This window comes from Rhinatrema bivittatum, chromosome 1 (genome assembly GCF_901001135.1).
Source record: "Rhinatrema bivittatum chromosome 1, aRhiBiv1.1, whole genome shotgun sequence".
NCBI classification, from domain to species: domain Eukaryota; kingdom Metazoa; phylum Chordata; class Amphibia; order Gymnophiona; family Rhinatrematidae; genus Rhinatrema; species Rhinatrema bivittatum.
Window position 1 is genome coordinate 110,359,145 of NC_042615.1, and position 24,934 is coordinate 110,384,078.

Consider the following 24,934-nt stretch of genomic DNA (forward strand, 5'->3'; position numbering starts at 1 on the left):
ACTCAAGTAAGGGAGAGAGTGCTGTCGCTGACTGGACCCGTTCTGTGGAACTCCATGTCACTCGAAATAAGACTGCAGAGAAATTTGAAACTATTTAAAGCCAAGTCTAAAAACTTGGCTTTTTAAACAGGCTTTTTATAAAGAGAAGGAAAACAGCAAGTAATCAGTTTTGTTCTTTAAAATCTCCAATTGCATACTAGACCTGAGTAAAAACCTAGGCCTGAGTTATTTCCTTACCTCCACTTATCTTATCCATCAGTAATCTGGTGCCACATCTAAGCCCAGGCCTGACACCTGGGCCTCGGCCTAGTCCAGGGCCCAGCCGCAATGCCTAAGCCTTGGCCCTGACGTTGGAACCCAGCCCATAGAGCTGCTCCCAACATCTGGGCCTCAACCCGGAGGCTGGGTCTTGACACCTTGCCCTCGTCCCAGGGACAGGCCCAGGCCCGGCCGCCAAAGCTCAGGTCTCGTAGGAACTCTACGTCTTCTTTCTTCAGTCTTTTTTCTTGAAAAGATGGCATCTGCTGGGGGCACACCAGAGTAAATGAACTCCGGTCCATCCTCCTCCCACGGAAGTTGCTATTTTTTTGGTACAGCAGTCTGCCATACATCAAGATGGTGCCCTCTGCTAAGCAGGATGCGAAGATACAGAGGATCTATGAGGCCTGGGCGTGGGCAGAGGCCAAGGCTTTGGGACCAGGCCTAGGCCCTGGCGTAGGAACCAGGTGTCCAAGCCTGGGCCTTGCATAGGTCACGGGTGACCTACCGCAGCCTAGACCTGTGTAAGGCCCAGGTTTTAGCCTGCTCCTAGGCCACTTCGGCGTATTCCCCCTGGTCTGGGTAAGTGGGGACCAGGGAGTATCCTGACCCCAGCTTTTTTTTCAGGTGGGAGGGATGGGTGGTGGTGACAGGAGGCCTCCAGAGGCCACTTTTTTTTTTAACTAAATAAATAAAATAAACATTAAATGAAGCAATATTTGTGTGTGTGTGTGTGAGGGGGGGGGGGGGGGGAAACAAAATCAAAACAATTTTTATTCCTGTGCTCCCTCAATGTCCTTACCACATATAGCCATAACTGGGAACCTCTAAGGATGAAGAGCTTAACCGCATGGCAGGAGACTTGCTTACCATATTTCCATTATGCTGCACCTAGATACTGGCACCAGAGAGGTTTGCATGCTGTCTGTTTGTAACTGTTTCATAGTCTATCACTCATCCTAAAAGTTTTGTCTGAAATAGAAATGTTAATGCACAGCTTGACTATTTAATATTTTTTTATTGATGTATAGGTTATTTTATCAAATTGTAAATTCTTTACAGAAAGTTAGCTATGTGTATTACCTTGCAGAGAGCTGGGCACCCTGATTGATTTATGAAAGCAAATATTTTGTGGTGAAAAAAAGTAGTTGTGCTAATTGCTGGGGATGTCTGCCTTTTGAGTTAATATTTTTCTAAATGATCAGGTGTGCTTTGTCTGGGTTAAACATTCTTATCTTGGGAAATGTTTCTGTTTTTATTTTAATGGCTATGGAGTCAAAGAAAAAGTAATTGTGCTGCGTTCATAAATTGTAGACAGTTTAGCAGAAAAAAAAATGTATTAAAACGAATTAAAAGGGCAGCTGCATTACTTTAATCTAAGCAGTTTATCTTAACTTGGGACTCCAGATTATGTGCTGCATAATATTCCAGAGTGAAAACAGAATTCATGCATTGCAATAACTGGAACATATAGAAATAATTAGGGATCGTTCTTAACAGCGGATCCGTGCTTTTAACTCAGTTTTCCGATTAGTTGAGCATCCTTTTCTGTAGGGCGGAAAGGGTTAAGGAAGGCCGAGTCCAGCCCTCTCCCTTGCCTGGGTGTAAACAGAAGCGCTTCAGCCTATCATGTCTGATTGCTTGCTCTGTGCTCCGGCAGAAAGCCAGGCAGTGTAACATGATCCATTATAGACTGCCTCAACTTGCACGGGCTGCCGGGGTCTGCCCTTCGCATCCAGACGGAAGACTCGCCACAGAAAGGTGGCTGACCGTAAAGCGGCCCTTTTGACCTTCTAGCTGAGCCAGGATAAAGTGCGATTTTTCTCACAGTTCAGCATCCATTCACACTTGCATCTCTGGCGTCCTTGTGTGAGCCCTTTTCCGCCTCGCCGTGCTGGAATGGGAGGAGGCTGTGCGAAGCCGTGCAGAAGGCAGCATTAGCATCTGAAATGAGGCGGCTTTTAACCCATGCGGCACCCAATTAAGGACTGAGGAAAAGGTAAACCCCCCCTGAACTTTTCAGATTACTAACCGCGCAAACCGTCCAGAGATAACTGTGCAGAAAGTGGATGATATGCAATGGAATGCAAGCTGCTTGATTTTGAGTGAAGTGGAATTTGGAAATTAGGTTTTCTCTTTCAAAGTTAATAATTTATATTAAAAAAATAAATAAATAAAAAAACACTGGAACCTTTTTTCTGGACGTATGCGTTCGTTTTGGTGTAGTTTTCATTTTTAAATTGAGAATATGAGAAGCAGGTTTCCGTAACTTAAGAGAGAGTGGGGCATTCTGTTTTAAGCCGTAAGCCTTCTCGTTTCTTTATGTGAAATTAGCTTAGACTGTTTTCAGGCTTTGTGGAAATGAACAGCAGCAGCAGTTCTGCAAGTGTGAGCGAGAGGCATTCTCTAGAGGATTGATATCAGCAGTTTGCTTTAAGATCTTAATCGGTAAAAATGCTACTTTATGGAAGGCGAATATTGAGATATGATTTCAGACTAGTGTAGGAAAGGAAGCATGGCCGGAGTGGACTAGCTTTGATCATTTTTGCAATAAGGTACCAGAAAGAAAAAGAGAAAACAGTAGCTTGTTACTGAATGAAAGGTTTGAGCAGACACTGTAGGATGTATATATTTTGCTGCTTTTCTTCTTGTTGCTCAGGACACCCAGTAAACGATATTAGCAGAATATGCAACTGAGTCACGAAAAAAATATGTGTTTTTAAAGTAGCATTATAATCATATCCAATGGTTTAAAATGGTGTATTGGAGGTTTGATCCCCTTGCACTGAAGTGGAAATACTTTCCGTAATTGAAAGCAGATTCATGTCTACAGTTACATGAGCCAAGGCTTTCTTTTTCTTTTTTTCTGTAAACCTTTTGTTCACCAATTTAATAAAAAGAGAATGTGTGATTCTTCAGGGTAACCTTGTTTGTTGACTATTAATCTTTAAAAAAGAATCAGCGTGCTGATGATGATGATGAATTTCCGATTTATCCTTAAGGTACGTTTAAAGGTTGGACAGAGGATATATATCTTAGGCAGCTTTCAATTTTAACAGTTACAATGACTATTTCAAAACACCCAAATCGGAGAAAAAGAAAACTGAAATGCATGTACTGAAGTAGGCTTAGAGAAGTTCATTATGAATATTGGATTCAGAAACAAGAAATGTATACCCTGTCCCGCCTGGCACAGCAGTTGAGGCAGTGGTGTGTGTGTGTGTGTGTTTTTAAGGACGCAGCAGCCTTTAGGAGCTTTTATGGAATGCAGGTTTCAACTCTGGCCGACACACGTTAATCTCTGGATTTATAACTGCGACCCACTCCCCCTCCCCCCTTTTTTTTTTTTTTTTTGTTAACTTTTGTTTTTGGTCTCCGGCCATGAATGAAACACGCTTTAAGAATGCATGCAGACATTTTGACCTAAAAGATAAAGTGAGGCTATGTGGTAGGATCCAGTCCTTCAAACAAAGACAGAGTGGCTTCCTTGATGTGTTAGCAGCTTTGAAGATAGAGAACAATGGGGTGAGAGTGAAGGGCATCTCTTAGTCTGCCGGAAGATTTGATCAAAATGATGTCTCTAGGGCTCCGTGAGCGGGTGTCATGTGCATATCACCAACAGTAACTTGTTTATATTTTACTGCTTAAGGATATGAATCCAAGGGAAATAAGACTTTTTGCTAGGTCTCTTCTGAATAAATAGATGTGTTCTATGTTTATGGGAAGATAATCTCCACAGGAAAATTATAAATTTAAGTAATGCATCAGTTTATCTAGCAGTACTTGCCTGTTGAAACAGCCTTAGGTAACTTTGCACGGTCATGTTTAATTGTTAGATTTTTCAAGCTTGGCTTTCTGCTGTCCTGCAAAGTTGATCATTGTTTCTTGAATGAAAGTGAAAATGAAGAGAGCATTGTAGTGCTGCTGATATACAATATTTTTTTTTTGTTTACTTGTAAGATGCTGGTCCACATTTAACTCCAGTAACACAGACCCCCATTTTAGTATTCCACAATTGTGGAATTAAGGTTAAAGAGCACGGAATCTGTAGTTGGCTAGCATTGGGGATTATTAGCTCCCCAATGCTAACCAAAAAATGTATTAATTTATTCCAATAAAAAGTTAACCTTTTTTTGCTTTTTTTGGTTTCTGTTTTTAACCTTTTTTGATATTTGATAAGACTGTATGGTAGCTGTTGCATGCTAGATATTGCTGTTTTCTTCACTTCTCACTTTAACGGAGGCACTGCTACTTTGCAGTTTTGAGCCTCAGGCTTGTCTAAACATTGAAACCTTTTTAGTGTGTGCATGATTTACTGTCCGCTTTTCTGTTCCCTTACCTTTTTATACTGTAGAGTAAGGACATGTGATCCACAGTTTCCTTGCACAATACTTTCCACTTAGCTGGGGAATGCATTTCTTTCAGAATGATGCAAAGTGGTAAAGCAGTAGCTGTCTAAACACAGCGATCATGATAATTAATGCTATGAGATGGATTAAAAATGCTGTATTCCGAATATTCATTCCTTTAAAAGGTCCACGACAAAAGCGTTGCTAAGCACCCGTCACTACAGCAAGACACAGAAAATGACCCAAATTGAAGAACCTGTTCCGAGTTGTATTCTTGTCTTTTCTAAAATGCATTTCAAAAGGTTCAACAACACTGCATATAATGCTTGCCCGGAAGAAAAAAGTCTCTTTTTCAGCTGTGATCAGCAATTAAAGGCTGAAGCTTCTGAAATTCTGTTCAATTTTTAACTTATTCTGCTTCTCCTTATTACTTGTCACACAGTAGTAGACAAGCTTTCTAATAGCCACCATTTCTAAACGAATGGATTCTGATTCTAAACATCCTGAAATTGATACCTCTTTAATTTGTTGTGAATGAAAAAATACAATCCTTGTGGCAGCTTTTTCTTGGCTCAGAGATTTTAATGTTGCAGGCTGCTGTGAATGACACTACTAATAGACAAGATAAAAGACAAATCTGAGAACAGTACTCTGATAAACTGGAGAAATAATTTATATGCGGAAGTCATCATTGGCAATATAAAATATAGCAAGGAATAGTAATTATAGATTTCTATTTAGTTCATGTTTTTAAGTATCTATAGACAATCCCTATTAACAATATTAAAAGTATTGTCAAGTCACATCTGCTTTCTGACAACATAGATGTGTTTATATTTAAACAGAAAGATGGTGCAGTATATTTTAATGCAAGTGGACAGGGTTTCATTTAATTCTGGACTTTCAAGGAACTGTAGCTAAACAACTTTGAGAGATTTATTTGCTGAGTAGCAACCTACCTGTTCTAAAGCAACTATATTTGTTGTTTTTAGGACCATACAGTTAGCATTTCTAAAGAAAAGACTGCAGAAATTGCTTCTTTTCCCAAGTGTTTTGGGTATTATAGTAGCCTAAAAGCAGTAGGTACAAATATATAAAACAGCCCTTCTTGGGGTAGAAGTAGAGGTGTGAGAGGGGAGTGGTTGTAGTTGAATAGGATGGTAGGTTTTGCAAAGGAGTGAAAAAGTGACTTTAAATTGCTCTTTAATGTGTCCCTGGAAGCAGACTTTGTTACTGCATAGTGGATCAGTTGAGCATGTCCAGATCCTCTCCAGAGTTAGTAATCAGATGAATGATTACATTTTAACCAGTTTAAAAAAAAAAAAAAGAAACATACAATGAATAGTGCCAAGAACTTTGTCTTGGAAGCAGCATGTCAAGGAACTTTTTTTATATAAATAGTCTAGGTTTATATTCATAATCTGAAATTTAATTTTAGAGTTAAGGCTAGAATGCAATGTGCTACTTGTTTTCTGTACAATATTTCATAGTGGTTGGCTTCCCAAGGAATGGATCAGAAGTTTGTAGAATTTTTTTTTTTTCTTTTGGTAATGCTGAAAAGGAAAGCACTTTACAGAAATGAACACCATCAAATCTGACAGCAATTTCTTTTGATCCAGCATATATATGAAGGTATGTATACGTACATGTATTTATAAGGCATAAGACACAGCTGTGTTTAGTATGGCAAAAGATTTTCATCTTTTAGAGCAGCAGTACAGTCTGAATTCAAAAATTTAGCTTATGTGGATCTTGGCTCTATTGTGACCTCTGGTCTCCTTTCCTTTTCTTCTAACCTATTTAAATTGTTTTTTTTATACTTTTTGGAATTATAGTTTCCATCCAGATTTCATTTTGTATTATAGTCATGCTTTACATGAATTCTTGTACAAGGATGTATGTGGGGTCTTAATGTATGCAGACGTTACCAAACTTTAAAAAAATCCTTAGGGCCCCAATGTAATAAGAAAAGCTGGGTAGTGCACACAGTTTTACTTCTGAATGCGCTCACATTTTTGAGTGCAGACTTTATTCCTAGTGCAGCAAGGAGGTTCTGCACTCAGAAATGTGTGTTAAACTATGCGCACAAATTAATGCTCCTCCATTTAAATCCCATGTTAATTAACGCATTAGTTATTTCTGCTTGATGCAGAGAGCTTAACTCTGGAAATTTAACTCTTGGTCAGAGCTGGGGTAAAGTTACTGGAACTAATGTTATTCTATGGAGCTGAACCCAGAGTTTATGGATGTGGGGATGCTGTATTTGAAATTTATGTGCATAAAACATTTGCACACAAAGGATTTATGGACAGAGAGAATGCTTTGTGCATACATTTTTTTCTGTGTGCAAATTGTATTTTGTGTGCATCAATCATACTTTAAATACAGAAGACACTATTTGTACGTACAAAATGTTGTCAGTGAAGAAAACTTGTTTTATGCACACAAATCACATTTTCTGCATGGTAAGCATGTCTTTTGTGCACACTTTTGGGCTAGCATCCTTTTATTTTATTTTTTATTTACTTCCAATGCATTAGCGTACCATTAAATCAGGAATACAATTTTTTCCTGTGCATGTGTTGAAATGTAATCTGAGTTTCAGCACGCAGTTTTAATGCACAGCTTATTATATTAATCATTTATTTCTCCTCCATAAAACCAGAATCTAAAATAGAAAGTGCAGAAACTTGTTAAACAATTTTTGAAAAGTAGTTTTTAGGCAGTGGGTGAAGAGGGAATCATTTGCTGTGTAATAAACTCCTCCTATTTAGAAATGTTTTGGAGCCTGGATGTATTTCTACTGGAGTTTACACATTAAAATAAAAAAATTTGAATCCAAAAAAGAAAACATTTTGAAGAATTACTGATTTCTAACATTTTTTTGCTCCTGCTTTTATTCACTGGGGGTAATTTTCAAAAGGATTTACATGTGTAAATATAACTACTGTTATAGCAATTTTCAAAAGCCACTTACCTGCATAAAGTGTACTTGCACAGGTAAATCCTATGGACAAGTACATTGCACATATTGTAGCAATTTTCAGATGCCCACTTACACAAGTAGTGCATTTACACGTGTAAAAGCCAGTTCTACATGTGGAAATGCTTTTGAAAATCAGGCCCACTATGCACAACTTGATAAGAGAAATATTTTATTAATGTATAAAGTGTTACGGAAATGTAAAGTAGGAGCTTACTGCTCTGAAAGATGATACAGTTCATTCTAGTTGCAAATCGGGATACTGATTTGTTTTGCATATCTCCAGTTTCAACGAAGTCTAGTTATTACTTTTTTCTATAGGAGCAGCAGGGACTATAATCACTAAAGTAGAGAAATTAGATCCTACAGCATTCTAAAGGCCAGATCTGTTACTGGTGAAATTTAGGACAGAGGGCCAAAAAAATAGCAGGAAAGAAAAGCCACACTAACATTTTAAAAATAATTGCTTTGAACAGCTCCAGTCCTCATGGATATAGGTAACTTGAGAAATCTTGCCTAAGATTTTTTGGCTTTTTTTTTTTTTTTTTATAAAGTCCTTGGGATTTTTCTGTTTCAAACTCATGGAGTTCATAGCCATTGCATTGGCTTGCAGCATGAATGGAAAAATCATGAAAAAAAAAGCTATTTTCATTCCTTTTCAGCTGCTCAGTGCTTACTGCAGCTGAAAAAATAATTTCAATGTTAAAATTGAATGTTTATATGAAATGTAAATCTGCAGTTCTGCAGAAAATGTGGTTAGATGGCAATGTTTAGTTTTCCCCAATCCTTTTTCTTTTTGTCATAAGTTGCTTCTATGGGGAAAACAAATCTCTCAGCAGGGGGAGTTGTGAAATGTAGTTGGACACTTTTTTGTGTATGTGTTTTTGATTTTAAATAAAACAGAATTGCCTTATATAACATTGTTAACCTTTTGTAATTATTTAACCATTAATTCATTTTACCCCCTGCCTAAATGTTGTGCATTAGTGGATAGACACCTGGCTGTGCTTCTAAAAGTTTATTTGTCTTTCAATTCCTGTGATAGTAGGGGGCAGTACATCTCCTTAATTAACTAAATCTTTGTTCAGGGAAATGCTGAAAGGCCAGGGTAGTTAAACAAGGCCATTTGGATTTGTGATAAGGTCGATGTCAGATGTAGGGAAAGTGGTTAAATGCATTATCATCTTATTGAGCTCTTCATCAGTATAGTGACCTTGGTGGAGGTGGAAATAGCCCTTTGGATATTTTATGACAGCCACCTCGCAGCTTGCTTTTCTGCCGCCAAAGATGGTTTTTCACATAATCCTGTTTTTTTTTTTTAAAAAACAACTTGTTTCCCTCAGTTGTAGATTGAATTGATGATGGACTCTAAACAGAAATGGGCTTCCTGATAATGGTAGAATTTTTGTACTTAAGGGTCTATCCCATATATTGATTAATAGGTGCAGATATATCCCTTCATAAAATATTAAAGTGACCAGGCTGGCTGACCATTCCATAGCTGCTTTTAGGGATCCTTTAATGATGATGTTTAGTCTCTTTGCAAGGGAGCTGCTATTCTGCTACTTTTCAAATTGTTTTTAAGCTATTAAGAGGAGATACCTGCCAGCTTCAATTTTAGCATTGGGAATAATGTTTGTTTTAACAAGTGCCTAAGAGTTTATGCTTGCAAGTTGCATAGTAGGTTTTTGGCTGCTATTCTAATTTTATAAGAAATTTCCACGTGAAAAGGTTCACTTTGAAGGTGGACTCCAGTGCATTCATTTAATAATACTGTAAATGAAGACTGCAATCACTTGCCTGAGTAGGCTGTGTTTAGAAACATCATCTTTTGTAAACACCTGTTTTTACATTTTTTAAATATATTTTTTGTTACTGCATCTAATTGTGCTGTGATAGTGGGAACTGGGCTTCTGATTTCATTGTAGTTTCATGTCTGTACTAATAGTAGAATCATAATTCAAATGATTGTAGCATAACAATATGAAAAATAGAACCATTTTCCAAAACGGAAACTGTTTCTTAATTCACGACCTTCTGTATTGATTACCCAATTCATTTACAGTAATATTCTTACAATCTTTGGTGGGCCTCCCTTAGGACAAGAGGCTCAGGATCATGATGATGCATCAATTTAACACAGCTTTTCTCGCCGGTAGAGATTAGAGTTCTTAAAATCCTGTTCAAGTCAGAACCGAAATGAATTTGTCTAATGCTAAGCAGGTTTGATGCAAGGGTATTTTATTTATACTCGTCCCTCGCTCCCCCTCCCCATACACCAATGGACTCTCGGGCCCATAGATCACCTACCTCACCTTGGATTTTGATAATTAAGCTCAACAATCAATAGAATCCCATCACTCTCCTTCCTAGAACAATTTTGTAATAACACATAATTGGACATAGGAAGGGCACTTTTATTTAGGTAAATATAATTTTACCTGGGGCTTTTTGAATATTGCCCACTCTAAAAGCACCTAAAACCGATAAGGTAAGCAGAGTTTTGTTTTCTGCAATTAATAGAAAGTTTTGAGAAAACTAGCCAGAGTCTGTTCTCTGGTCAGCAAAAGACTGTAAATGGTGTCGTAAGTACGCAGGAATCAAATCTTTTTCCAGCGGAAAGAAAGCTGTAGAACTAGGGAAATAAGATGATGCTTCAAGTAGATAGACTTAGGACCAACATCAGGAAATATTTCTTCACAAACAGGGTGATGGATGCTTAGAATACCCTCCGGGAAAGGGTGGTGAAGACAAGAACAGTAATGGAATGCAAAAGGACATAGGTAATCACAGAGGATGCCTTGTGGCAGTTACTACCTGTAAAAGAAGGCATGGGGTAACCTGCACAGAGCGGTTGTTACTACTCTTAACAAAAAAAACCCCAAAACATAAAACTTGGTGGGTAAACTTGGATCTTTTTCTGCTGACATTTACTATGTTTAAGAAGTTTACACTGTAGCATAAAGAAAAGGAAGTGTTTCTCAGTTTAGCTGGCATCATTGTCCTGGGACTACTATCGAGAGCACATCCTGGGAGTTATGGTCTAAGCCAGATTTGGCAGCCGTGCTGGAATCCCAGCCATACATTTGTCTACAAAATTTCAGGGATATAGTGGGAGGCCATTGACCTATGCAGATGGAGAGAGATAGTAAAACCATAGGTGCTTAATGTTTGTGAAATGTGTGTAAAAAAAAGTCTTTAAAATGTATGTAGCTTGGCGATACAGTAAGTGTTCCCACATTTCCTCCTTTTTGTTGTTTTTCTTGATCTGTGATCCTCTCCCGCCTGATAATTAGTGGGCTTTAGTGTATTATCTTGGGCATTCTGTTCTCACTCTATTGTTTGTTTTTCTTATTTATACACTATTTTGTACAAGATAAATTTCTTGGAAGGGTAATTCCATATCAAGTGGCCTAGGGGTCCACGCTCAACTTCCTCCAAATCAAACAAAATTGTGCATGGGTGTTCTCTAGGAATGTGCGTCGTTTTTATGCCGATTGAAAATATAGTATGATATTTTCTAATCCGTCAAGTATCAGGGATCCCTGAAAACGATAGGAAAACCCCACAAAATTTTCGTGTGGTTTTCTTATCGGTTTTTTTTTTGGGGGGGGGAGAAAGGGCACACAGGAAAAACCACCCCAAACTCACCCCGACCCTTTATATCTAACTATTTACAATCCCTCTCCCTCCCGACGCCCCCCACACCAAAAAAACATTCCTAAAGTACCTGGTGGTCCAGCGGCGGTCCTGGGAGTGATCTCCCGTTTTCGGGCCATCGGCTGCCACTAATCAAAATGGCGCCGATGGCCCTTTGCCCTTACCATGTGACAGAGGCTATTGGTGCCATTGGCCGGCCCCTATCACATGGTAGGAGCAATGGATGGCCCGTGCCATTTTTTAAGATTGCTATCCTTGATGTACCCATAACAACTTCATCAGGCAGCAGGGCCTGAGGAAGCACTAGGCCTGGGCCTAGGGCGCTGATGATTAGGGGGTGTTACTGCCACTTGCGAGCCAATGATGCAGGATGAGGCGGCCGCTTCAAGAGGCAGAATTTTGAAGGGGCAAAAATGCCCCTTCAAAATTCTGCCCAGCCCCCGCCTCACCCTGCCTTCTCCCCACTGCGCCACACTCCCATCCCCCAGGACTCACGAAACCCCTGGTGGTCCAGCGGGGGGCCCAGGATCACTGGACCACCAGGGGTTTCGTGAGTCCTGGGGGACTTGGGAGTGTGGCACAATGGGGAGAAGGCAGGGTGAGGCAGGGGCTAGGCAGGGGTTTTCATGCATCTTGGGGGGTGTCTGGAGGATAGGGGTTATTTTATTTAAATTTGTGGGGGTGGTGCAAGCAGTGGGGGAGCGGAGGCATGTGGTCCCTGCCTCAGGTTGCACATTGCCTTGAGCCAACATGTAAGAGCCGGGGCTGCGACCGGGGTGGAGGGTGCGACCAAGATGTTGTTGGTGCGACTGGGGGGGAGGGGCGGTGCAAGGCAGAAGGTGCAGTGGGCGCATAATCCCCTTGCACCGGTGCTGTCAGGCAGGCAGTACATTTATTCACAAGCCACTTTGTCATGCATTGATGGGACATTCAAAAGTATGTGCAAGGCAGGAAAAATCACTAAATGAATTTTTGTGAAATCTACAATTTAAGCAATTCTCATATGTAGTGTCTTGCCTTTTCTTGTTTTGTGCTTAAAAGCTTGGAAATCTGTGGGTGGTACCTTGTTTGGCTGTCTGGAGTGGCCCCTAGGTGATGGGGTTGCCAATTTTGCTGAATTAAAAGTGGCTCAGCCACCACTGACCAATGCAAGGTAACAAATCAGCATACAAAGTTTTGCACTGACTTTGAAGACTAATTCATGAAAATGTGTCAAAAGCTAAAAGTGTAGTAAGCACAGTAAACTGAGCTGCATTGTAAACTTTCACATCTCTAGCTCATTTGCATGTTTCACAGTTGGGTGCCAAAGATGGCTCTTTTTAACATAGTGCATTCACACATGCAAATGATGCTTGTCTTTTGGGACTGTAATTCTGACCAAAGCAAGGCTGAGTCCAAGATGAAACAGGATGACTTTTATGGCAAAAAAAAGATGCTCTTTCAAATGATATTAGAAACTACACAGCAGAGATATTTGCACCCAAAAAAATAGCAAACATTTGCATAAAAAGGTGAAAGGTCTTTATGTAACTATATCTTTGCTTACAGTTGGCTGCAAAGCCTTCTAGTGCAAATTCTAGATGTACATAATGGGCCATGACTACTGACCCCAGTTATGGCCTGATTCAAATTATATATCAGAAGCAATGAAGAGTCAAAGTAGGCCTTAAATTTATTTTGAAAATTGTTCACGGTAGTTTGCTGGCCCATAAAAAGGATGGCAAGCTCAGGTTCCAAACTTTGCATAGGAACTTATTAGCACCAGAGGTTGTAATAATTCACAGAATTTCAGGCCACTAAGAGGGGTTGTTTGGCTGCAGTGCCCAGACAAAGTGGCTGTTTTGTGCTGCACGGAGCACAGTACTCTGAGTGACCTTCATTCAGCTGCCTCTAGTTCTTGAACCAATAGAGATCCAGCTGAAAATGTTTGCATAATTTTGTTTGAGGCCCTAGCGAGCATCCACACACATTTTTTTCTTCAATTTTGAAGGAGGTTGAGTGTGGATGATTTTCTAAACTGGTCCACTTGACATGGAATGTCCCGGAATTTGTTTAAATATGTTAAAAATAAAGTTAAAAAAAAAGACTAGTTTTTAGGGTATGCATAAACTAAAGGTGATTTATTCCTCTTTTACAGTTTTTAGAATTTCTTGTAGACCATGGCAATATTTGCACTCCTGGAGTTACTTCATTATGAGGTAGTTTGGAGTACATCACTCTATAAGAATAAGTGTTTAATTTCCAATGTTGATTTTTTAATTCTCTGAAGAATGTTTAATGCAGTGTGGTTGAACTCATGATTGTAAATTTCTGCCTATTATAGCTGCTGCTGCAAAAACAGTTTATACCAAGTATACAATAACCCAATTTTGCTTTACAAAGCCTGTCAAATATTACTTATGGTAGAGGAGCTTTTGCTTCTACCACGTTCTCTTTAATGGTAATTTATCAGTGCTAAATAGAAGTCCTATCACCAGAAAAAAAAGGTTTTGATTTCCATCTTAAAACCTTTTACAATTAGTCAAGCACAATGCTTTGTGAGAAGTTTTTTGCTACTATGTCATTGCCACCGTGCAATGAATTGTTGGGCATAATACAAATAATTTTAACAAAAGATTATTGCCCTTTCATATCCTATATGAAAGATTGGGTAAACTGGAAACAGCAGGATAGAACACCAAAATATGCCTGGACATTGTTACACACATCTTGTGCATCCAAGTGATATTCCAAGGCAATGATTTTATCTTTTCCACCAATTAAAGTCAATGGGGTTAATTTTTGAAAGGGGTCACATGCATAAATGCATTTTACATACATAAGTGGGCTTTTGAAAATCGCTACAAGATACGCTATTGAATTATCAACAGGTTTTACCTACATAAGTGCACTTTATGAGGTGAATTTTAAAGCCTGGCACGTGCATTAATTAGGGGATGCCTGAATAATTTGGGCTTGCGTGCGCCGAGCAGATTTTAAAAGCTGCCTGGATACACGCGTATCTCCAGCAGTGAGCATCTCGACAAAGATTTCAGAAAAGGGCAGGAGTGTGGTCTAGGCAGGGCATGGGCGTGAACCAGAGTTGCTCACCTAGATCCTTACATGCCCTGGTACACAGCAGGGGACCTTAGTGCACAACTTTGCCTCTACTATGGATGACATGTAAGTTAAAGATTAAAGAAAACTAGGCCAATCTGTGGGGTTTTCAGTATCTGGGCTAACTGGGGGGGGGGGGGGGGGGGGGAGTGAAGGCTATTAAACTAGGGTGGTTTGGAAGTCCTCTCTCTTAACTGGGCAAACTGGGAATGAAATCTGCGCAAACCCCTTTTATACATCCTTTTGAAAATTATTCCCCAATATTTTTAAATGTATGAAAAAATACTTATGGGCTTTTTTAACAAAAAGAGGTTTGTACAAGCACACAAGGAATAACTGCATAATCCTGGCACACTCATAAATTTAACTTTCACATTAATTTATTTATTTAAAAAATGTATTAACCTATCAACATTTCTAGGTGGTTTACAATTAAAAACATTCATAATTGCATCATATAAAATTTACCATTTAAGACATTACTCACGTATACACAAAATTCACACTGCCTGATACTTCAATAATGCTTGAGCCATGACCATTCCCATACTACTTCAGAAAAATAATTACAGCCCCATCAGTATCGTATTGGCTCTTCACTGTGCTGCCTTCATATATCAAATGCCTATTGAAAGAAGAAGGCTTTTACTGATTTTATGAAATTTATCAACGTTTCAGCTTTCAATCACCCCGGCAAAGAGTTCCAAATTGTAGTAAGTCCCAGTACATAGAAGAGCCTTTCACGTGACTCATCTAATTGAATTACTTTAAACAAGTATGTTCCAATACTATATATATATTACTTTAAACAAGCATGTTCCAATACTATATATATATTTTTTTTTATTATTTGTTTTTGCAACTTTACTGCAGGAACTAAATGAGATGTTCTTCTGTGTGCAGGGAGGATAACTTTAAAACAACTGCACACTTGCAAATTTGCATATGGATGTATTTTATATCATGTGTGTGCACGATCTAAAGTACCCATACCTTTAACATTAATGTTGCACATGGACTTTTGTGTATATTTGCACTCTGTAATTTACTTGCAAATTTGTGCATACCATCCATGTGCATGCTTCTGTGTGAGGTTCTTCAGGTGTGAGTTTATTAAGCCATGCCGCCACCAGCCAGGCAGCCTAAGTTCCCCACTAGGGGCAGTGTTCACTTTGCTACACTGGTGGTAGGGCATGAGCAGGACCTCTTTCCCAATCCCAGGGGTATGGTGGAATCTGCACTGAAAGAAGCCAGTTTAATCATGGAGCTTCATACTCACATGGGTAAGTAGAATGTGAATATTAGAGGGGGGGGGGGGCGGGAGCAAGTTAGGGGGTCACTAGAGGGCTCTAGAAGGCATGGGGCAAAATAATGGCCACTTGGGGGGGAGGTCACTAGGGTATGCCCTAGGGATGTAGGGGTCAGGGCAAAGTCACTAGGGCAGGCCCAATGTGTACCATGAATAGGGCAGGAGTGAATAGGTATGTATGGATATCCACAAAGCTGTATGTTCTGTGGAAAGAGATATTCCCACTTGCTGGACTGCACAGTTTGCTTCCTCATGAACATGGTAGCATGGTGCTTCATGGATCTCCCTGTTTTGGTCTACTTGTGGGCTAGGTGGCAGCACACCCCTTCTAGATGCCTTAAGGAATTGCAAAGAGTCATGCTACTCGCTTCAGACCTCAGTAGTATACATTGATATGTAATAGTATTAGAGATGTGCTTCGTTTAAACAAACCTGTTCAGGCTTCGGATCGGGCGCTCCATGGAAAATTTTGGTTTCACGTGGTTCTTTTTTTTTTTTTTTTTTCCCGGCAATTTTCGATGGTGTGTTAGTGCGCAGTAAGGCCCATTAGTCCGTATTATCTCTACATTAGTGCACAGTACCCCGAACGAGAGAGTGCGCACTAACTAGATGTTAATGCGCATTAAGGCCCATTAGTGTGCGCTAATAGGTTAGTTAGTGCACCCTAATAGAACTTACAGCGCACTAAATATGTAGTAGTGCACTGTAACTAATGTTAGTGCGCACTAAAAAATGCTACTTAAAAATTAAAAAGTATCAATTCAGAGGAGTTCGTTAGAAAAAAAGTGTGCACTAATTGGTATTACTGCGCACTAAGAGATATGCAGTGCGCAGTAACTCCGTTAGTGCGCACTAACATGAAATATGAATTTTGCTGAAATTTCAGCAAAAATCGCTTCGTATATCGGCGCTACCAAACCATGACGAATTAGACAATATTGTTGACATGGTCTAATTCGTGAAAAACAATTGCACATCCCTAGTATATCCTAGTGTGTCCATCAGTGCTCGTGCATGTCCCCCAGCCCGCCGATAGATGGCGCAGGTGGCTCTCTGGCCGCCTTGGAGGCTCAAACACGCCGCACGGCAGCCGAGTCACAACACCAGCTACAAGAGGTACTCCTGGGGGAATTCAGTGCTACTATGGAATGCAGATTTTGCGCAGAATTCCTCCTTCCCGCAGATTTCCTCCCTCACCTCGCCGATTTCCTCCCTTGCCAGAAGACTATTCAAAACTGGAAGGACAGTGGCCATCGCGGGACAGGCAGAAAATAGCAGAGGAGACCCTGGCATGCTGCGAACAGAGTGCATCCCACGGCGCATGTTCCGTTCGTAGCAAAGATAAAGGCCCGATGCGCCATTCGTGGCAAAAAGGGAAGGCCCCCATGTGTCGCAATTGGCGCGCCTGGGCCTTCATCTTCGCCGCAAACGGAGTGTGTGCCACGGGACGCCCTCCGTTCGTGGCATGCTGGGGTCTCTGCTGCTATTTTCTCCTCAAGGCAAAAATGGAAGGCCCCCGTGTGCTGCGAAAGGCGCGTCGGGCCTTCATCTTCGCCACAAATGGCGCAGGTCCCGCAGCATGCTGGTGAGAGAGAATGTGTGTTGGGGAGGGGAGGGTGTGAGAGAGAGCATGGGGGGGAGGGATGCTGGTGAGAGAGAATGTGTGTGTGAGAGAGGGTGGTGACAGAGAGCATGGTTGGTGAGAGGGGGATGGGAATGGTGTGAGAGAGAGCATGGGAGGTAAGAGAAGGTGGCTGATGGGATGCCGGTGAGAGAGAATGTGTGTACAAGAGAGGAGTGGGGGTGTGGGGAAGAGTGAGAGACAGCTTGGTAAATAAACTTTGACAGGCCTGGCTTTAGCAAATGTGCCTCCACGTCCCTTGCCCTGGGTGAAAACAATTTTGGTTTTCCTTTTCAGCTAACACTTCCATACAAGAGCATATCTGCCAATAAAATGGCTTTCCGCCCGGGCATAGAACGGCTACAGTTGCTAGTATATATATATATATATATATATATATATAATGTGTGTATAGTATAGTATAACATTCCAGAACATTATACAAGCAATTTGTTTATTGCAATCCTTCATTTCTTGCTGCTAAAGCGTGTTTTCCTTAGAAAAGAGCAATACTTTGAAATTGTTGGCCCAGTGTGCTGTGGCAATCAAAAAAGCAAACAGAATCTTAGACCATATCTCAAGCGAGGCGTTTTGGGCATGAACCTGAGATCCGGTGTTTGCTGAGGTCTCCTGCCACATAAATTTACTTCTGATATGAATGACTTGTAAGTTAAAAAATAAAGAAAAATAGGCAGGTCTGAAGGGTTGTACGCAAGTTATAAAACAGCTGTGTCCCTGGGTGTGGGCCGATGCATGTGCACATATGTGTGCCCATGCACATGTTAAAGTTACCATCCCTAGGAGCTAAAACAAAAACTCCATCCCAATCTGACCAAAGTTTATTTTTCCAATTTTTGTTTTCATGACTTTTACTTATTTTTCTATTTTACTTAGTTTGCTCATCTTTTTATTTCTCATGTTTTGATTTGCTTATTTAACTTTTTTACGTTTTGCCTTTCTCCTCACTTTCCACCTTTTCATTCTCTCTCCTCCAACTCCTTGTTCTTTTTGACTTCTTTGCCCATTTCTCTTCTGTACCTCACCGTTTTTTCCCCCTGGGCAGAGGTAGGTAGGGCCTCGGCAGCAGCAGGAACTCCTCCCATGCTGAGGCCTGAGGGTGGCAGTTCTTCCTGGGTTGAGGAACACTGTAGTTGCTTCTCCCATGGCTGTTTCTCCCACAGAGTAATCAGTTCCCATACCTGGGCCTGCCACAGCAGAAGCAGTTTCTCTCCCTGCCCTGCCAAAAGAGATGCATGGTTAAGCCATGGCATGCTTACTATGATTTCAGTACTTTCTGACAGCCCCCTCCCTATTGAGCTTGCAGTGCTTCCATGACACTAAGACTTAACAGTGTAGTCATGGTTTTTTTTCTTCCTTGATTTGGGCAGCTAGTGTATTCCCCTTCAATATTGTTCAAGACCCCCAGTTTGCTCATCCCTGCCCTAATGTATGTGCGTGAGATTGATTTGCATAGAATTGAGGCACTGTGCATGCTAACTTCTTATGCATATTTATTCATTATGATAATCATGAAACCTAACTCCTATTGCTGCCCTTGAGGACAAGAGTTAGACATCCCTGCAGTTTGTGGCTTTCTGTGGCTTTCTGGCTAGATGCTGGAGTTCATCTTCTAGCATGTTGACTCAACATGTCATATTTCTGACATGGATAAAACTGAATACAGCTGGAATACAGTTAATAAAACATTTCAAGTAGATACGATGCAAGAACACATTCTTAAAATATATAAACTATATTTTAATAGAAAAATAAACCCTTTATGAATTATTTTAAACTCTATATTCTAAAAAGAGACTAGCATATTCACAACAATGAGCATTATTATCATAATTCAGAATATATTGTCACAATCTATTCTAGAAAATATTGTTTCTGTGTGATTTATAAGAACTTAAGAAGTTGCTATACTGGGTCAGACTGAGGGTCCATCAAGCCTAACATCCTATTTTCCAACTGTGGCCAATCCAGGTTGCAAGCACCTGGCAAGTACCCAAACATTAAATAGATCCCATGTTGCTGATGCTGGTAATAAGCAGTGTCTGTTCACAAAATCAACATGATTAATAGCAGTTTATGGACTTCTCCCCCAGGAACTTATCCAAACCTTTTTAAACCCAGTTACCCTGACTGCTTTAGCCCCCTACTCTGGCAATGAATTCCAGAGCTTAATTGTGTATTGTGTGAAAAATAATGTTCTCTGAATTGTTTTAAATGTGCTACTTGCTAACTTCATGGATTGCCCCCCTAGTCCTTGCATTATCTGAAAGAGTAAATAACCAATTCACAATGACCCATTCAAGTCCCTTCATTTTTTTTTTTTTATAGTCCTCTATCAGGTGCCCCCTCACCAAGCTGAACAGCCCTAATCCATGCAGCCTTTTTTAACAGGGAAGCTGTTCCATGCTCTTTATCACTTTGGGCACCATTCTTTGTAGCTTCTCCATTTCAACTATATCTTTTTTGAGATGCAGTGACCAAAATTGCACACAGTATTCAAGGTGCGGTCTCATCATAGAGCGATGCAGAGGCTTTATGACATTCTCCGTTTTTTATAACATTTTATAACATTCTTCGTTTTATAACTTTATAACATGTACTTGGACCGAAGACAACATTTCCATATTCAATCAATATGAAAATGGAGCTAATGCTTGAATGTAGATGTTTGTGTTTTGGCTTTGTGATGAAGTAGATTTCTGATTGACCGATGTAATAAGGTGAACTTGGCTGTGTATACATGTTAATGCAGTTTGAAAAATGACTTTAGCATACAATAAATTTGTGCACGAATTAGTACTCTGGCATGCAAATCCCATGTTAATCAAAACATTAGCTATTATTCCTCAGTGCAGAAAGGTGCATAAGCAGTTTGTTTTCTTACCTCTAGGAATTACTCCTTGTCAGATATGGAGTAAAATTTCTGGTGCTAGTGTAAGTTTATGATACTGAACCTGGAGTTCTTGGTGTGGGGTACCTAGTCTCAGGGTTTATGCACAGCAAACATGAATTGTGTGCATAACATTGGATTTTTGTGCAGAAAACATGGTGCTAAGCGTCTTTGCGCACACATTTTCAGGTTTAGTGTGCTTTTTTTCTTTAAACTTCTGTTGAATTTGCATGCCATTAGCTTACTGCTTTGGAATTTTAGCTTACTTTTCAATGCATGACTAAAAAAAATGTATGCTGAAGCTCACCAAACATTTTTTTTTCTCACATCTTATTACATCAGGGGTTGAGTGGAAAAAGTTCTACCATAGAAGGGAACATTTTCACTTAATTGAGTTTTGGGGGTTTTTTTTGGGTTTGTTTGTTTTTTTTGTATGTGTGCATATTTAGTTCAGTTTCCATTTAGTGAATATAACATTGATTTGTTTGGGAAGACACTACTATCATACTGTACAAAATAGTTTAATGATATAACAAAACAATAATAATTACAGCACATGGGATATATAATAATGTGCAGGTTTCCAGATTTTCTTAAGTCCTTTTATAGTTTTGGCTGCAGCAGCTTTATATTTTTACTTACAAACATGCCATATTCCACAAAGTGTGTTTTAGTTAGAAGGAGCGTTCCTTCAATATTAACAGTGAGTTTTTAGGTGAAAGAGAGTAAAATATAGATTGTTTTTTCTTATTGCAGGCAGAAATATTTTTATAATTGCAAATGATATCAATGATTTTGAATGAATTATTCACTTTTCCAAATCTATGCTCAAGGCAAGTTATATTCAGGTACAGTATGTAGTTTCTGCCCAAAGAAGGCTTGCAGTCTGTTAGTGCCTAAGCCAATGGATGATAAGGTACCCAAGGTCACAAAGAGCATCAATGGGAGAAGCAGGATTTGAACATTAGCAACCTTAGGGGCCGATGCAATATTAATTGCAGAAAGCGGGCACTGACTTTTCAGCGCCCGCTTTCTTAATGCACACATGGCACCCGCAAGGGGGGGGGCGCCATGCAATATGCAAATTAGGGGGTCGCGTTAGCAAGGAGGCACTAAGGTCGTGGTTACCGGCGGTCTTCCAGTTATGAATGTAGATGCCGATAAACTCTGCATCAGTTTTCATAACTGCAGTCAGCCGGTTATGAAAACCGATACCGAGTTTATAGGCATCTGTTTTCATTACTGCAGCTGGCTGGTTATGAAAACCAACACCGAGGATATCGGCGTCGGTCTTCAAAGTAGCCGGCAGAGATTTTTTTTTTTTACTTTTAAAAAAAGTACAGCTATTAACGCCTGCTCCAGGCAGGCATTAATAGCTGAGCGATAAATATGCATCTGAGAAGTACATTTATTTTTTTGCATTTGGAGTGAATGAGTAATAGCCTCATTCACATGCATTTGCATGTGATGATCGCTAACTCATTCACTCCGCGTCAGATGCGCGTTAAATAGGCACAAATCCCCCTATTGCATTAGGACCCTTAGCTTTTAGCCTACTGCTTTAACCACTGGGCTTCTCTTAATGAAAGATCACATTTGGTATGGGGTCAATTTTCAAAAAAAACCTTTGTGCTTCACTTAAGAATCAAAATTTAGGGACCTGTTTTCACTAGGTGTCTAATTTAGGTGCCTAAGAAGTAAGTGGCTATGAAGGCAGAATTAGGGTAGGGAAGAAATGGATAGGCATTTACGGGGAGCTTTTTAGCACTAGGCATCTAATTTTGGAACCTAAATCTAGAAAAATGAATCACAGGCCTAAATTTGGAACCCTAAGTTTTAATAACGTAAATTTTAGGTACATTTTCAGCCAGATGTAAAGAGCCTGAATTTTTGGCTGAAAATTCAGGCTCTTTTTGCCATAAATGACTTCAAAGTGGATCACAATAAGATTAAAGTAGGTTACAATAGTGTTAGATCAACAAACATTGGTCAAGGATCTATATATTTAAAGACAGATTCATAGTTATCATACTTACCTTTTGGAAAGTCATAAGTGCCTTTCCTTTCAACATTGGATTCATTTCTACATGCCCTGTCTTTTCTATCTTGGCCAATTAATGTAAAATATTAATTTTATACTCTAGGAACATTTTAGTGCCTTTCCTTTTCATTGTCAATGAATCATCCAGTTTCTGAAATACTCTACAGGTTGGTATTAATATAAAAGTTTCCTTAACACGGTTTATATGAACCATCCCTTGAATATGATACAGGGAGAGGAAAATATACTTCTTTCAGCCTCCAACCTTAAAGGATTACATTTGTCACTTCAATTTTGAGGAGAGATCTTCTTCTTTTTGAATGATATATGTATAGTGAATCAGACCTGCCTTTTCCTCTGCTCATTTTAACTATATTGAGGGCTATATACAGAGATTTTTTTCCCAGAGAAAATCAGAAAGCTTTTTTTAAAGTGATCTGGAAAAGGTGTAGTTTAGTAAAAAAAAACAAAAAAACACGTATCTATAGCGTAATAGATATTTTAATAATCTCATGTCTTCCCCACCATAAGTATAATGTTGACAACTTTAACTTCTTAAAGTAAACCTTCAGATTTTCTATATTAATTACAAATATCCTTTATATCTCATGGTATATCACTCCCAAGTACATTATCCCCTTTTGTTTCCCATCGAAGTAAGGATTTGAAATAGCCTTTTCCCTTTGAATATTAATGGGGAGAGATGGTAAGTGTATATTTATTTATTTATAAATATTTGATATTCTGCCTTTTTCCAGTAGCCTCAAGACAGATTACAAAACATTGGTCAAGGGTCATTTACAGTCACAGTTGAATCAAATTTACAGTGGATAACTGAGAGACCAGGATGTATAGCTTTTATAATCCTTTCTTGACAGTTCAGGTAGATAAATCAAAGACTAGGTGTCTGTACTGAAGGGACTCTAAGGGAAAGTGCTGCCAAAGATCCATGAGTTAGCTTTTTTTTCCTAAAGTGAATAAAGATTGCGATCCTGCCAGGTACTTATGACCTCGATTGGTCACTGTTGGAAACAGGATACTGGGCTCAATGGACTTTGGGTCTGACCTAGTATGGCAATTCTTATATACTTATGTACTAAGGCGTAGGGGTAATGATGCCTTGTTCCAGATTTTTGGAGCTTAACAACTGAAGGCAGGAAGTCTCATACAGGATAGTCTTGCCAAAGATAGAGGAAGGAGGAGAGAAGAGTCATTTCAGAGGATTGGAGTTCTTTAATGGGAGTGTAGGGGAAAAGAAGTTGAAAGGGATACTCAGGGGCTTGTTTATTCACTCACTTGTAGATGAAACAGAGGGATTTGAATTGTATTCTGCTTTTGACTGGGAGCTAGAGCAGCTGGTGTAAAATTGATGTTCTGGGATCAATTCCTTTGGCCTCTTAGCAAGATTCTAGCAGCTATATTCTTTCAAAGGTGGAGTCTTGAGACTATATTATGGGGATGCCATTGGAGAGTTGCAATACATTTCTTAGTCAGTAACTGAACTGATCATCACAGTAGCAAAATTAGTAGTTGTACCATTGGCGAATCTGGTCAGATGCATAAAGTCCTTGCCACCTTAGAGATGTGCATGTCTTTCATGAGATTTTGATCAAGTTGATCCCCTAGGTTTTACCCTGACCTTTAAGTTGCAAGGGGGTACCTGCCAAAGAAGGTAAGAATAGAAGGCTATGACTTGATGACTGAGCCAGAGTGGTTCTGATTTATTGAGATTTTAATTGAATTTGTGGTTGCTAAGCCATTGGGCTATTAAGACAATCATTAAGACTGGCAATAGATGCTGTTTGGTCTGATTTGCATTTTTATACAGAGTTGAATCTCATCAGCAAGTAAATGGCATTCATTGTTGAAGAATTGAATGATGTTACAGATGGGCAAATATAAATGTTGAAAAGGATTGGGGAGAGCAATCTACAGGTGAGATCTTTGAGATTGGATGGCTTGTTCGCCCATATGACAGACTGAGTTCTGTTAGGAACGATTCACATCATTTGAGAGTAGTTCCTTTAGCATCAATGTATCTTAGATGTGGAATCAAGATGTGGTGGTTGATAGTGTCAAAGATAGTAGAAACATCCAGAAGCACTAGGAGGGAGTCACCACTTTGGTGTATGCAGGTGGATACTGTTAGTGATGGCCATTATGGTGGATTCTGTTTCATAGCTTTTCCTGAAGCCAGATTGGAGATGATGCAGGATGTTGCCCTCTAGGAAGTCAAGAAATTGGAAGTAAACCACTTTCTCCAGTAACATGAACAAAAAGGGAAGGCTGGAGACTGGAAGATAGTTTTCCATTAATTTTGGATCAGAGCCTGATTTCTTCAAGATGGGCTTGATAACTACCTTTTTTTTTTTTAATGAGAAGTTAGGGAACCTTGGGTATGAATGGCATTAATTATGATGGTAAGCCAGGGGACTAGGTCATGTGTTAGGTTATAAATGAATGTTGGGGATAGGGTTTAAAGGGCTGAAAGAGAGACTCAATCATTGTAGGATCTTCTCCACCTCTTGTGGGGGGATTGTCCAGGACTTAGACAATGGGATGCTGTCAGAAGGGACGCTGAGCCAATATGCCAAAAGTTGAAGGAGATACAATTCTATTAGTGGGACAACTTGGTCCCAGGGTGAACGAGACAGAGTTGGAAGCATCAAAAGTGGAAAAAATAGTTTGGATTTTTCCATGAAAAACTGA

At 39.6% G+C, this 24,934-nt stretch overlaps 1 protein-coding gene across 4 annotated transcripts in view; it reads left to right on the plus strand.

The window, feature by feature from the left end:
* TENM3 (teneurin transmembrane protein 3) overlaps positions 1-24,934 on the plus strand; it is a 1,731,308-nt gene that overhangs the window by 875,162 nt on the left and 831,212 nt on the right. Inside the window, exon 1 of one of the 4 annotated variants that reach the window (XM_029581368.1) lies at positions 1,844-2,257. The exons of the other annotated variants lie outside the window; for them this stretch is intronic. The gene's annotated coding sequence lies outside the window, so the exon portion shown is untranslated. Of the gene's footprint in view, positions 1-1,843; positions 2,258-24,934 lie in introns of those variants that run through there. 4 annotated transcript variants of the gene reach the window in all.